This window comes from Equus przewalskii, chromosome 2 (assembly GCF_037783145.1).
Source record: "Equus przewalskii isolate Varuska chromosome 2, EquPr2, whole genome shotgun sequence".
NCBI lineage: Eukaryota > Metazoa > Chordata > Mammalia > Perissodactyla > Equidae > Equus > Equus przewalskii.
In genome coordinates, this window is record NC_091832.1 from 27,102,380 (window position 1) to 27,115,767 (window position 13,388).

General features: G+C 53.7%; 1 protein-coding gene across 19 annotated transcripts in view; it reads right to left on the reverse strand.

The window, feature by feature from the left end:
- EPB41 (erythrocyte membrane protein band 4.1) overlaps window positions 1-11,804 on the reverse strand; it is a 174,582-nt gene extending 162,778 nt beyond the window's left edge. For 12 of the 19 annotated variants that reach the window (XM_070610448.1, XM_070610442.1, XM_070610437.1 and 9 more), the window contains exon 1: window positions 11,640-11,796. The gene's annotated coding sequence lies outside the window, so the exon portion shown is untranslated. Of the gene's footprint in view, window positions 1-11,639 lie in introns of all 19 variants that reach the window. The other 7 variants (XM_070610473.1, XM_070610467.1, XM_070610465.1 and 4 more) reach the window with 3 other exon arrangements.
- Between the last annotated feature and the right edge of the window lie 1,584 nt (window positions 11,805-13,388).

Below are 13,388 nucleotides of genomic sequence, written 5' to 3' on the forward strand. Positions count from 1 at the left end.
ATGGAGAGGATGATGACCACTCATACAGTTATTTATCAAGAATCTACTATGTGCTCAGCACAGTGCTACCCAGAAAGAAAAGGCTTCATTTATTCGTTAATTCACTCCACAAATATTCATTGAGCACCTACTATGAGCCACACACTCTTCTAGGTACAGGGGACATAACCCTGAACAAGACAGAAAAAGATCACCGTCATCCTTGAGCTTTACATTCCAATAGGGGGAGACAAACAACAAAAAAGTATTCAATAAAATATAGTATGTCAGAGAGTGATAAGTGCTACGGAGAAAAATAAGCTGTGAAGGAGGATAGGGACTGTGGGTGTTGTGGCGGGAAAGGGTATTAGAATTTTAAATGGGATAGTCAGGAAAGACCTTACTGAGAAGCTGACATTTAAACAAAACAAAAAAAAATTAAGGACATAAGAGGACAAGTCATGAAAGTGTTCAGGGGTAGAGTGTTCCAGGCCAAAGGACCAGCAAGTGCAAAGACCCTGGGGTGGAAGCAGGCCTAGTATATTCAAGGACTTGCCTGAGATCATAGATTCAGTCATTAACAGAGCTGGGAGAGGAAAGGAATCAGACACAAACTGATCGCCCACTGTGTATTTGAACTCTCTTAAGCCTTAGGACAACTCTGGAGATAAGGATTATGCTCCCTATTCTCACCATTTGACAGATGAGGGGGTGAGACCCAAAGAAGAAAAGTAACTGATCCCACATCACACAGCTAGAATGGGTGGGGCTTTTTGAGCCCAGCTTTCTGGTGCCTCCTTGCTCCTCTTCTCTATGTCCTGTCTATGCAAATCCTAAATATTTGTTCAGTGAATGAATGAATGAATGAATCCTGTATATTTCTTAAGCCCTGCCCTCTCAATGAACTGTTTTCTGACCGGCCTTGACTGATTTCTTCTTGTTTCTACTAATCGTAGACTAACAACAGCAATAATTCCAACATGCTGGCTATCAACGGAGCATTTTACCAAATTATCTCATTTAGCCCTTAAGTCATCCTATGAGAAAAGGCTAATATATTTCCCACTTTATAAGGGAAAAAACTGAAGCTCACTGAGGTTAAATAACTTGCTAGAGGTCCCACAACTGGTAAGTGGTGAAGCTGAGATTTAAACCGAGGTCTGTTGGCTCCCAAATCCTTCCTTTAATCCTATAATATTAGTAGAAACCTCTGACATCCGTGCATCCCCTTCCTTTTGTAAGTCAGAAAATGGGAGGCTCAGAGAGGGCAAGTGATTTGCCCAAACTCTACCAGCGTGAAGAGCAGGGAGGGACGCAGCCCTCCGGCCCCAGTCTGGTATTCCTTCTACTCTACCACATTTTGGGCTGTGGACCAGGTTTTCTCCTCTAGGCCTATTTCCTGGCCTCTGCAAAAGTCTTAGTGTTGTCCTAGCTCCCTGAGGACGGTTCCAGGGAGCTCACAGTCCCCGTCTGTCCCCTCAGCCTCTGCCTGGGTAACGCAGGACCCTTCTGACCCTCCATGTTGCCAAAGTGCCTGCAGTGGCATTTGATCAGAGGAGGCTGCAGAAGGGCAACCCTGCCCTCGTGGGGCTCCTGGAAGAGAGACCATGCAGGCTTGGCACCAGGAGGGCAGAGATGGGCTGGGGGCAGGGGCCAAAACCAGGCCGAGGGTGAGGCCAGAGTGTTCCAGCCAAGTAGAAGAAGGGAAGTGGGGGGTGGGGTAAAAGATGCTGAGCCTCTGGCTTTAAAACTGGTTTAAGAGGTGTCATTTGTTCAACAAGATACCGTATCAAATACTCCAAGTTCCTAGACTAGAAAGAGGTAGAGCGGAAGGTTCTTAGATGCAGCAGTTATAATAGCAAGAACAGTAGCAGGGCCACCTCATGGCACAGTGGTTAAGTTCGCACGTTCCGCTTCAGCAGCCCAGGGTTCACTGATCCAGATCCCCGGCATAGACCTACGCACCACGTATCAAGCCATGCTGTGGCAGGCGTCCTACATATAAAGTAGAGGAAGATGGGCACGAATGTTAGCTCAGGGCCAGTCTTCCTCAGCAAAAAGAGGAGGATTGGCAGCGGATGTTAGCTCAGGGCTAATCTTCCTCAAAAAAAAAAAAAAAAAAGAACAGTAGCTACCTACCATTGAGGACTCGGAGTGCTGAGCACGGACTAAGTGCTTTATCTACACTATTGCCAATCCTCACAGTAAAATTAACCCCCTTCTACAGCAGGGGAAACTGAGGGTCAGAGAAGATAAGTGACAGCCAAGGTCACCACATCACAAACATTCATAGGACAGTTCAAACAGGGACTGGAGACCTGGGCTCCTGCTGCGTGACCTTGCACCATCAGCCGCCTGCTCTGATTTGAGGTTCCCACATCTATAGCAAAAGGGACTTGGTCACTAGCCTCTATTGTAAAATCCAGGAGGCTCAGGGATCCAGTTCTGCCCAGACTATGGGGCCTCCCACAGAGACAGGACATCACACTCTTATCCCAGTCACTCAGAAAAAAAGGACTGATTATCAGCTTCCAGGGGGAAAAAATAAAGCCACATATTTTCAAAATATATATCCCTGTTTCAAAGCTGCTGCTGGCTTTGGGCTCCAGCTAGGGAGGGGCCCCTGGGGTGAGGAGTTGGGGGGAGCCCAGCCCAGCCCCACTCAAGGCTGAGTGTCATTGGGCCTGAGGCCAAGGTGGGCAAGGGGCAGGAGGGAGCAAGCTCGGCAGTGGGCCAGGACCCCTCTGGAGATTTGGGCTTATTTCTTAATCCTTTCCTTCCTTTGTTGGCCAGAGCGGGCTGCCAGGAGAGGCAGGGGAAGCGAGTGGGTGGGACCAATGAGACCAAGAAGTCCAAATAGCGATGATGTAATTGGAGCTCCCTGTTATGGGTGCCCATGACATGTGGACATTGGGCAAGGCCATTTGTGGGGATTAGCTCACTGAAGACTCCGCCTTCCCTGTGAGGAAGGCCTGCTGTCCCCTTTTTACTGAGGTGGAAACTGAGGTGCAGAGAGGGCAGGTGACTGAAGGCCACACAACTTACAAGTGGCAGAGCTGGCAGGAAACCCAGGCTACGGACTCCTGAGAGTGGCAGCCACTGGGTCAGACGAGGGTCGGGGTGAGAAGGGAACAAGGAGGGAAAGTGGGAGAGGAGCAGGGTGGAAAGGGCCCAAGCGGTCTCCATGAGGAGAACACGCAGCTCTGAGGGTGCAGGAAGGAGAAGGTAGCAAGTGATCATCTCCAAAGTGACTGTCCCCAAAGCCCTGCATGTTCTGGGCACCCCGTCTCTGTCCAGCCTCATCTCCCATCACCGCCTTCCTCTCCCTTTATGCTCCAGCCACACCAAACTACAGTACTTCATACTCTGAACACATTATATAGGTCCAGGCCTTCACAAATGCTGTTCCCTATGCCTAGAAATTTATTCCCTCCACTGCTCATCTAGAGAGTTCCTATTTATCCTTCAAATCCCAGCTTAGCTATCTCTTTCCCTGATGCCTAGAAAGGGTTAACCGCTTGCTAGGCTGGGCTCACTCTGAAGTGCTTCATGCTTCCTGAGGGGTAGGAACCCTGTCTGAGTCATCTTTGTGCCCCTAGAACCTAGTACACAGTCAGCGCTCAATAAATATTTATTGTCTCCAATTGCATTTGATCACTTAATCTTTGAGGCAGGCAAAACAGGTTTTCTCATCCTCATTCTCAAGGCGAGGAAAAGGAGGGCAAGAGAGAGGAAGTGACTTCCAGAAGCCAGTGACACTGGGAGGGCTAGAACCCAGGGCTTCTCTGTACCACACAGCCCCCGCCTGGCTCTTATCCCTGCCAGACCCAGCCAGGGTCACCACAAGGGACCCCCAAGACAAGAGTGGGGGGCATGGGCCCTGGTGACCAGAGGCCTTGTCTCAGTGTCCAGCTCAGACACAGCTGCTGCCTGGGGCAGCTGAGGCCAAAGGTTGGCGGCTTTTAGCTCCCAACCCAGCTCTGGTTTCTCCTCTCAGATATGTCCCTCGGCCAGAGACCCCGGCAGGCCACAGCCTCTCCAGCCCCCAAGACCTCACTCTCACCTCTTTCGTCTCCTGCCAGCCCAGTCCAGTCCATTGGCACAGTCGGCTGCCTCTGCCTCCTAAATGAACCTCCCTCCCACCGCTGCCCACCCCACGGCTCGGTCCCAGGCCCCACATCTAGCATCTCTCACCTAGAGAGTTGACCTTAGCCCTCCACACCATGGGGTTCCCCCAAAATACAAGGCTGACCATGTCATCCCCCTGCTTCATATCTGACGGCTCCCCACAGCTCCGGGTCAGGTCCCCCTAACTCTCCTGAGCCTGTCTCCCCAGCCGCTTTCCCCCAAGTGCAGGTCGTGGCTCTGCACCTTGGCAAAGCAGTTCCTTCCACAGGAATTCCCTTCCTCCTTGTCTTTGCCTGAGAAGACAGTCACAGTTCACACTTCAGTGCATCGATCAAAGGTGGAGTGGGTGGTTTCTGTGTCCTCCCCAAATAGACTGAGTTCCCGGAAGGGGCGGGGGCAGAGACCACACAGATTCATCTCTGTGCCCCAGGCCCAGCATGGGGCCTGGCACAGAGTGGGTATGCAGGAAAGCAGATGACTAGGAAAGGGAGGTACATCCTTACTTCTGAGATGCCTCCTCCCTCCCGTCACCCTACGGGTGCCTTTCCGAACCTGTCAGACTAGGTTGCTACTCGCCTGTCCTCAGCTGGCCTCTCCTGGACCTGGTCTCCACTGTCCCAAGAGGGATATCTTTGTAATCCCAAAATAATACTCACAATTATAATAATAACAATAATAATTACTGTCATTGAGTCCTCACCATGTGCCTCATATGCATTATTTAACCCTCACAAGAACTCTAGGAGCCACATAGGTTCTTTCATTATCCCCATTTTACACGTAGGGAAACTAAGGCTCCAAGAGGTTAAATATCTTGCCCAAGGTCACACAACTCGTAAGCAATAGATACAGGATTCAAAGCCAGGTCTGTCTGACTCTCAACCACTGTGCTGGCCTTCTCCTGCTTTCTATTGTCTCCTCTCTTTAAGCCTCTTAGAGCACCAGGCCTGGGTGGGAGAGCAGTGTGTGTGTGTGTGTGTGTGTGTGTGTGTGTGTGTATTCAGCAAACAGTCCAGTAGTCCCCACCAGCCCTGTGCCTGGTGTTGGAGATGGACGGAGAAGACTCAGACACAGTCTCTGTCTCGTTGAGGGAGAGAAGAGAGTTTCACACTAAGACTTTGGGCCCTGGGGTGAGCAGACTTGGGTCTGAGTCCCAGCTCCACTCCTAAGTAACTATATGACTCTGGGTAACTCACTTGATTTACTCAGCACCGGTTCCTGCATCCATAAAGCAGGGGCCATAATGCCGGGGTCACTGGGAGGACCAGATGAGATAATGCATTTAAAATAGCATATAAAAACCAGCCCAGCATATAAGAAACATCCCATAAATGGCAATAATACATATGATGACCAGAAACTCTCAGGATCTCTAGGCCGAGATGAGATGTAATTCTCCAGGGCCCTCCCTGAGCCTCCTCAGCCAGACCCAAATAGTAATGGCGATAATAATGCCTAATCCACCCATTTGCACACTAAACAATTCTTCAAAAGTGTCCTCTGTTAACCCTATTTTACAGGTGAGGCAATGGAGGCCCAGAGAAGGTGGGTTCCTGAATCAAGTCACACAGCAAAAGAATAGCCAAGCTGGGACCTCCACTGAACCACTTCCGCACTGGGCAGAGCCCAGCCCTGTGCCAGGGCCCTGGCCAGCCCGCTGGGGAGTCTGTGGCTCCTGACTTCTGGATTCAAGTCCTAGCTGGATGTGAAGTTAAAAGTAGGAGAAAGGAGCCAAAAAGAGGGACACTTTACCCTCTCAGAATGAGCCCAGGACTAGGAGGAAACCAACAATTACCATGCAGGGCCCTCTGCTGGGCACTTCTTATGGGCTCTTTCCCTCGCCCGTGTGGGGGAAGTATTATCATATGCATGTGGCAGATGAGGTCTCCAAGACTCAGAGAAGTAAATGACTTGTCCAAAGTCACACAGCTAGGAAAGTGGCAGTACTGGGAGGCAGATCCCTCTTCACCCCGCCCCGCCATCAGCCCCGGGGCCTCCCCAGCAGCCCCTTCTTTCCATGGAACCTAGAGGCTCTGCCACACCCTCCCAGTTCTAAGCAGAGGCCTGGAGTCCAGTTGCCTGGGCCCCTATCTCTGCTGATTGATGGGGTTGGTACATGGCCCCGCCCGCAGTTCAGAGGGCCCAGAGCTCACTGAACAGAGCCCTGGCCCCCAAGGCACTCACAGTCCAGCGAGCAAAGAGGGAACTCACGTCCGCTGAGCCCCCATGATGCTGGGCACTTTATATCCATTAGCCATTTAATCCACTATAAAGCACACTGATGGGGCAGAGTGGCACTGAATGAATAAAGACGTCCATTCATCCAGACATATTCACTGAGCACCTACTACGTGCCACTACACCCCTGGTGCTGGGCACACAGCAGTAAACAGATGAACAAAAATCCTTGCCCTCGTGGGGCTTACGTGAAGAAAAGCGCGAACATACCTGTGTCAGGCAGGTGTTAACACTCCCATTTTACAGATGCGAAACTGAGATGCAAAGAGCCACCCGGCTCCAAGTGGCAGAATAAGCATTCTATTCCGGACCAGTCTGGCCCCAAAGACCTTTGCCTTGTATCACGTGACCCAAAAATCACCACATCAGTGTATTAAGCGGCTGGAGAGAGGTCAGCTGGTTGTGGTAGGATCCTAACTTCAGAGTGCCCTCCCTCCCTTCTTCCACCCCCACCCTGGGCCTCCCTTACACCTCCTAGTGGCCTCAGAGCCAAAGGATATGCATGAGAATTGAGCCCATGCCTCAGTCATTTAGCCAAACCGGTACTCACCCAGGAGCAGCCGTCGGGATCACGCAGCCAGTAAGAGGGAAGCCGTGGAGCCATCGCCACAGTGGCACATGGAAGCAAAGGACAGCAGTGAGACACAAGCACAATCAACAAACAGCTCTTTGGGGTCCCTCTTTGGCCTGAGCCTGGCCTAGCCGGGAAAAGCTGCCCTCCCTCTGTCCCTGGGGCTCTGCTAGGGCAGACACCCTCTTAATCAGCAGTCTGATAATCTGATAATCCACCCTGAGCTCAGCAGGCCTCCCAGGGCCCAGCCCACCGTGGACTAATATTAACTGAGTGCCTGCTCTGTGCCTGGTATCGGGGACACGGTCTGAAGAAGACAGACATGGCCCCTGCCCTCATGGAGCCTACAGTGCAGTGAGCAGGCAATCATATAAATAATAACCGACAACTGTGATGAGCGCTTCAAGTAGGAGATTTAAGAACTTGGTTCAAACCCCAGCTCTACCACTCACTAGCTTTCTGACACTGGGCCAGTTTCTTAACTTCTCTGCGCCTCAATTACTCATCTGTAAAATGGGGATAGCATTAGTACCCACCTCCAGGGTTGTTGTGAGGATTAAATGAGTTAATATATGTAAAACATTTTGCACAATGCTTGGCAAACAGTAAACTGTTCGTAAGGGTTAGCTACCATTATTACAGGGGGCTGTAGGCATGGGTTCTGGAGGGACCCAGTGTGGGTCAGGCCACCACCTACCTGACAAAGTAGGGATTAAAGGAGACAATGAGAGGTGAAGCTCTGAGCCCAGTGCCTGGGGCATAGTAATTACTCAATAAATGGTGGTGCTGTTCATAGGGCTGTTCTCCAGCACACCCCATGGTAGAGCATCTCAGCAGAGGGGCTGTCAGGAAGTGCCCTCTCCCACAAACACACACCCAGAACTGCGGCTTTGGACTGAAAAATAACTAGCACCCACATTCACACCTGCTTCCACAAGTGCCTCATCTCCTTTGCCCTTCATAATAACCCCGGAAGTGGACAAAGGCAAAATGATTACTATTCCCATTTCACAGCTGAGGACAGTGAGGCGAAGGGACTTCTTGGCTGCGTCACTTCCTATCTCCAGGCCTAGTTAAGTGGTCCAGCCAGGATTCCAACTGGCGTCCACCTGTGTTTTGGTCTCCAGGTCTTCTCTTACTTTTTTCCCTTCAGTCTCTACAGTACTCGTTGCACAGCCCCAGACAAGCCTTTGGACCTCTCCAATCTCAGGCCCTTCATCTGAAATAGCGGTCAAACAGCCAGCCCAGGATCCGAGCTGTCCCTGACCCAAACTCTTCCTCCCCAGGCTTGGCCTCTGCTCCCCGACCCCGCCTCTAACCTTTTACCTCATCGCCAACTTCAGCCACAAAACTACAGGCCAAGGAATGTCTGCACTCAACGGCTAGAACCCATGTCTTACAGATGGAGAAACGGAGGTCCAAAGTTGCCTTTCAGTGCCCAGCTCTTGCACCTTTCCCCCATCCTGGGCCCAGTGGGCACCCACACAGCCTGTCCCTCCGCTCCCCGGCCTGAATATCCCCGAGCTCAGGGCTCACCCAGCAGGGGTCAAGCAGGTTCCACAGTGGGTGCACAGCACCTGCAGGGTGGAAACTCCCCTTTTGGCTGAGTTTGGGCTTTGGGGTCAGTCAGACCCAGGTTCCAATCCCAGCCCAGCCACTTCCTAGCTGTGTGGCTTTGGTCAAGTCGATTCACCTCCCTGAACTCCTGTGAAATAGGGACAATACAGTTCCCTCGGGAGGTTTTAGGGACTACGTTAGTCAATGCTGCATATTAAAGGCTTAGCACAGAGCACTGTGCACAGTAGGTGCAGCTCTAATTGTGATTAGAAAATACAGGCCACGAACAGCCCTTGGGGGCCCGTCACTTCAGCCTTGCCCTTGCTCCCTTCTCTCCCCTCCCAGTCATATGGGGTGAGGGTAGGAGGTGGACTAAGTCCCAAACCAGGTCCTGGAGGCTATAGTAACGGGGGCTGGAAGACCTTCAGAGACTCTAGGCTCCTCTCCCCTTCTCGCTTCACAGAAGGAGAACCTGAGACCCAGGGAGAAAAGTGACTGGCCAGCGGACAAAAAGGGAGTGGAATCCTGTCCCCTTTAATAAACATGGAATTTCAGGCCCTGGGGAAATTCTGAATGCCCCACCCCCCAGAGGACTATCATAAAGATTCACTCTGCAAACCCCCAACAAATCTCAGGCCACCATGACCTCTATGGTGAGCCTTTCGTCGGTATCCTATTTAGCTCATTGGCTAGCAAACCTGTATATGGCACACAGTAGGTGCTCAGGAAGGGTTTGGGGTATAACCCCATGAAATTCCGCTCTGGTTCCACAGCTTTGATTAGGCTCCACCCCCAGGGGTCTCTCCTTGCATCTCCCTTCCTCCCAGCCCCCACCCCCACCCCCACCTCCCGCCTCCATTTCACCCTGCAGCCCAGGTCCCATCAGCTGAGCCCGACTCTAGCCAGCAGAGCTCTGGGCCTCCAGAGGCCTATACAGCGTCAGCATCTTCCCAGCCAGGCGGGGATGTTCCTGCCCAGCACAGCCAGCCAGGCTCCTGGCCAGGGTCCACCCTGCAGAGGGGGTGCTGGCCCTGCCCTGCCCTGCCAGGGGCCCCACCCCCACTTGCCTCAGGAGTGAGGCAGCCCAGGAGCCCTGGGAGCTTCTATTGGCACCAGGGGCCTACAGGAGGGAGGCCAGCCTGGTCTAGATAATGCAGGGATGGGCCGATCAGGAGACAGACGGCTGTGGGGCCTCCTCACCTCACTGAGTGTCACCCACACACCCAGATACTCCACCTGCATCCCACATTACTGGGATCTGGCAGGCCCTGCCTGACTCTCCTATATACACAGAGGGAACCTCAGGGCTTCCCCACTCCATTCCCTTCTTGAAACATCCTCCACTGGCCTGCTCCCAGACCAGCTATCATTCTGGTCACTGCACTCTCATTACCTCATTTGATTCTGCTAATGTCTGTAAGGTCAGGTTTATTGACTAAGGAACCGGGGATTCAGAGAGATGAAGTAACTCATGCAAGGTCACACAGTAAGGAAGTGGCAGGGCCAGGATTCAAACCCAGTTCTGCTGCATGCAAAGCCTACAGGGCACCGATATCCCCTTCCCTCCCTCCTCTCCTCCTCTCCCTGCAGCTTCTGGGTCCCCTTCTTCCCAAGCCTTCCAGCTCCCTCTGCAAAGTCTCTCCTCCCCCATCCCTAGTCAGAATAATTCCCACCTCAGGGCTGCTAACACCTTGTTTACATGTACCCGACAGCAGCAGGGGACAGGAGTTATTTCTGAGGTGTCTGTCTCTCCGATACTCAGAAGGGCCTTGAAGGCAGGGAGTGACCCCAGTAGGTGCTGCTTAGACCTGACAGTCTGTCACTTCTATCTCCGCTCCCCCACCCCCCTGGCAAAAGTCCTCTGGCCTCCTCCTGGTGATCCCCTCCCCACCCTCAGCCTCCTGCCAAGACCAGCCCCGGCGCCTGTAACTGGGGTGAAGGTGGGGAGCTTGCTGAAACCTCTGGGGCTCTGCCAGTGCGCTGGCCCCTCCCTCTCCCCTTCAGTAGCTGAGGATCTGACCCTGACCTGCCACTAGGCAGTTCTCACAGAGACGCCCCGCTGCGCTAAGCATCAGCCCCAGCCAGGCTCTCCCCAAGCCTCCTCCTTCTGGAGAAAGGGCTCCAGAAGCAGAGAAGAGGCTGCCTTCAGCCCGAGTCCAGGAACTCGAGGGATCACATTCGGCCATTCCCTCCCCAAGGGAAGCTGCAGGCCTTGGAATAACCTCCCCCAACCCTACCAGGATAGTCCTCCCCTCCTCGCTTCCGGGGCAATCTTGGGCTGGGGTCTGTCTGGACAAGTCCCCACCTCCAATTTGCTGGAGGGAAGAACTCCCGTCCTACCCCAAAAAGGTGGGGTCTGCCGGAAAGTGTCGGTGAAGGCGAGAAAACTCTTGGAGAAAAACAGAGGACAGGGACAGGGAGAGACTGGGCCACACAGAGACGAGATATGAAAGACACAGGGAATCCGGGGGATGAGAGCAAGAAGGAACTCGACACCGTCGGAGAGACCCGGGAGACCAGAGACAGATGGAAGTCCCTAGACCAAGCCTGGAAGGGAGCGTGTGGGGCTGGGGCGGCGACGGGAGGGCCACCCCGGGGGACAAAGCCGGCGCCCCAGCTCGTGGGTCCCTCGGTCCGGAAACTCAAAGTCAGTTACGTAAGGGCCGGAGCGGGGCGCGGGGCTCAGGGCCCGGGGAACACCTCCCGCTGCGCGCCGCCCGTCCGCCCGCCCCGGCCGGCGCTGCGGCGGCCCGGCAGGAGCATGCGGGGCCGACAGGGCGGGGCTGGGGGCCCTTCGGCTGCACCACTCCGCAGAGACCCGCCCGTGGGACCCGAACCCGGGACCCCCGCCCCACACAGGCCGGGGGCCGGCTGGCGCCACCAGCGGCAAGAGTCCAGCTCGGGACCAGCTCCGGACCCGAGCTCCTGGACCTCGTCTCCTGTCGCCGGTGCCCCTCCCTGCACCCTGAACTTCGAGACACCCAGGCCCGTCTGGACCCCTGGTTCGGACTTTGGAACCCGGGACCCCAAACACCCCCTTCCCTGACCCTTAGACCTTGGTCTCTCCACTACCGGGACGTCCCGGGCCTTTGGGAGTGGGTCCATCTGTCGCCCAACCCGTCCCTCCCGGGCACTCGGGGTCGCCCCCTAGGCGGTCCAGGCTCACCTGGGCCGGACCCGGAGGGGACCTGGCCGGGCCGGGCCGGGCCGCGTCCTCGCGCTCCGCCGCTCTCGCCCTTTAAGAGGTTCCTGCCACTTTGCCCGGCCGGGGGCCTCCACCTGCACTGACAGGGCAACTCCGGCGTGAGGCCCCGCCCCCGACCCGGGCGGCCTTCTGATTGGTGTAGGCAACTGCCAATCGGCAGGGCGGGTTCGGGGAGGACAGAGACCAGAAGTGAGAGCGTCGCAACCGGGAAGGGGCGGGGGCTGCAGGTGAGGCCTGATTTGGAAGCCTAACACTGGGCAGCCTGGTGTCGACCTGAGGGGTCAAGGGAAGGTTGGGCAGGAGTTCCTGGAATGGCTGATGTGGTCTCTGACGTCATGTGGCAGAAGTATGATGCAATTTGCCACGTGGTGCTGCCCCTAAGGTCAGGAAGGGAGGTAGGAAGGGAGTTGGTTGTAGTGGACCCAGGGAAGTGACTCTGAACAAGTCACTTCGCTGAATCCAAGTCTCCTCAACTATAAATCTTACAATGTTTTCCTGAGAATTAGCGATATGTGTTAAGTGCCAAGCACAGGTCTGGCACACAGTAGGTGGCATTCAGTGAATGTGACTTCTGGTTTCTCTCATCCCCCTCTTGCCACTCTTCTCCGCGACTTAGCCTTTCCTAATGGTCCATCCCATCAGGAGGGGGCTTACATGGTCCTGGTCCAAGTCCCCTCCTCACTCTACCTCATTTCAGACCTGTGCTTGCATACCTCTAATGACAGGAAACTCACCACCTCACAGGCTGACCTCTTGAAGTCCTGAGACTTCAAAAGCTCCCCCTAAGATAAAGGCCAAATCTGCCCTCTAGGATTTCTGCCCACACAGAGGGCAGATCTCAAGCAAAGGAATCACAGAACCATAGGATCATAGGATATTTCAGGTTGGAGAGCCATAGAAGCTAATCCATTTGGGGGGCAAAAAGGGGAAACAGGCCCACTGAGGGCAACTGACTTCTGATGAGTTCAGTCTGGGGTCTCCCCAGTGCTGCCACTTACTGGCTGCGTGTTCCTTTGTGGGAGTCACTAACCCTCTCCAAGCCAGTTTCCTCCTCTGTAAAATGGGGTTAATAAAAGTATTTTCCTCAAAGGCTGTTGTGAGAATTAAGTGAAATCTATGTAAAGTACTAAGAAGAGTGCCAGTCTCAGGGGAAGCATCCAAAAAGTGTTAGATTTTATTACGATTATTGATGCTAAAGTTATATCAAGGTCCTAAATTCATGGATTGCCCCCAAATTCACAGAAGACTCCTCTGAGTCAGGTCTTGTTTTAGGCCTCAGGGCCTGGTGCCTGCCTTCAGGAAGCTCGCAGTCTAGCACAGAAGGTTCTGACTGAGCCCCTAGATCTGGGGGATGCTTTCTGACACAGGTGGGCAGGCTCCAACACTTCAGAGAAGCTTTATTTCCTTTAACCAGAAATCAGGACCCTTGAGACCCTTTCAATCCCGTGGACCCTCCCACACAGAAAGCTGACCTGTCCACCCAGGCTCCCAAGCACGGTGGCGCACTTTTCACTTGCCCACATTCTCACCTGTCCACCAGGTGGTATTGCCCAGTGGTTCAGAGCTTGGGATTCGAAGGCAATTGAATCTGGGCTGTGCATTTTCCCAGCTTTGTACCTTTGGGCAAATCACTTTCCCTCTGGGGTAAAACGAGATTAATAATAGCCCCAACTTTATAAAGAGCTGTTGCGAAAATTAAATGAAAGTATG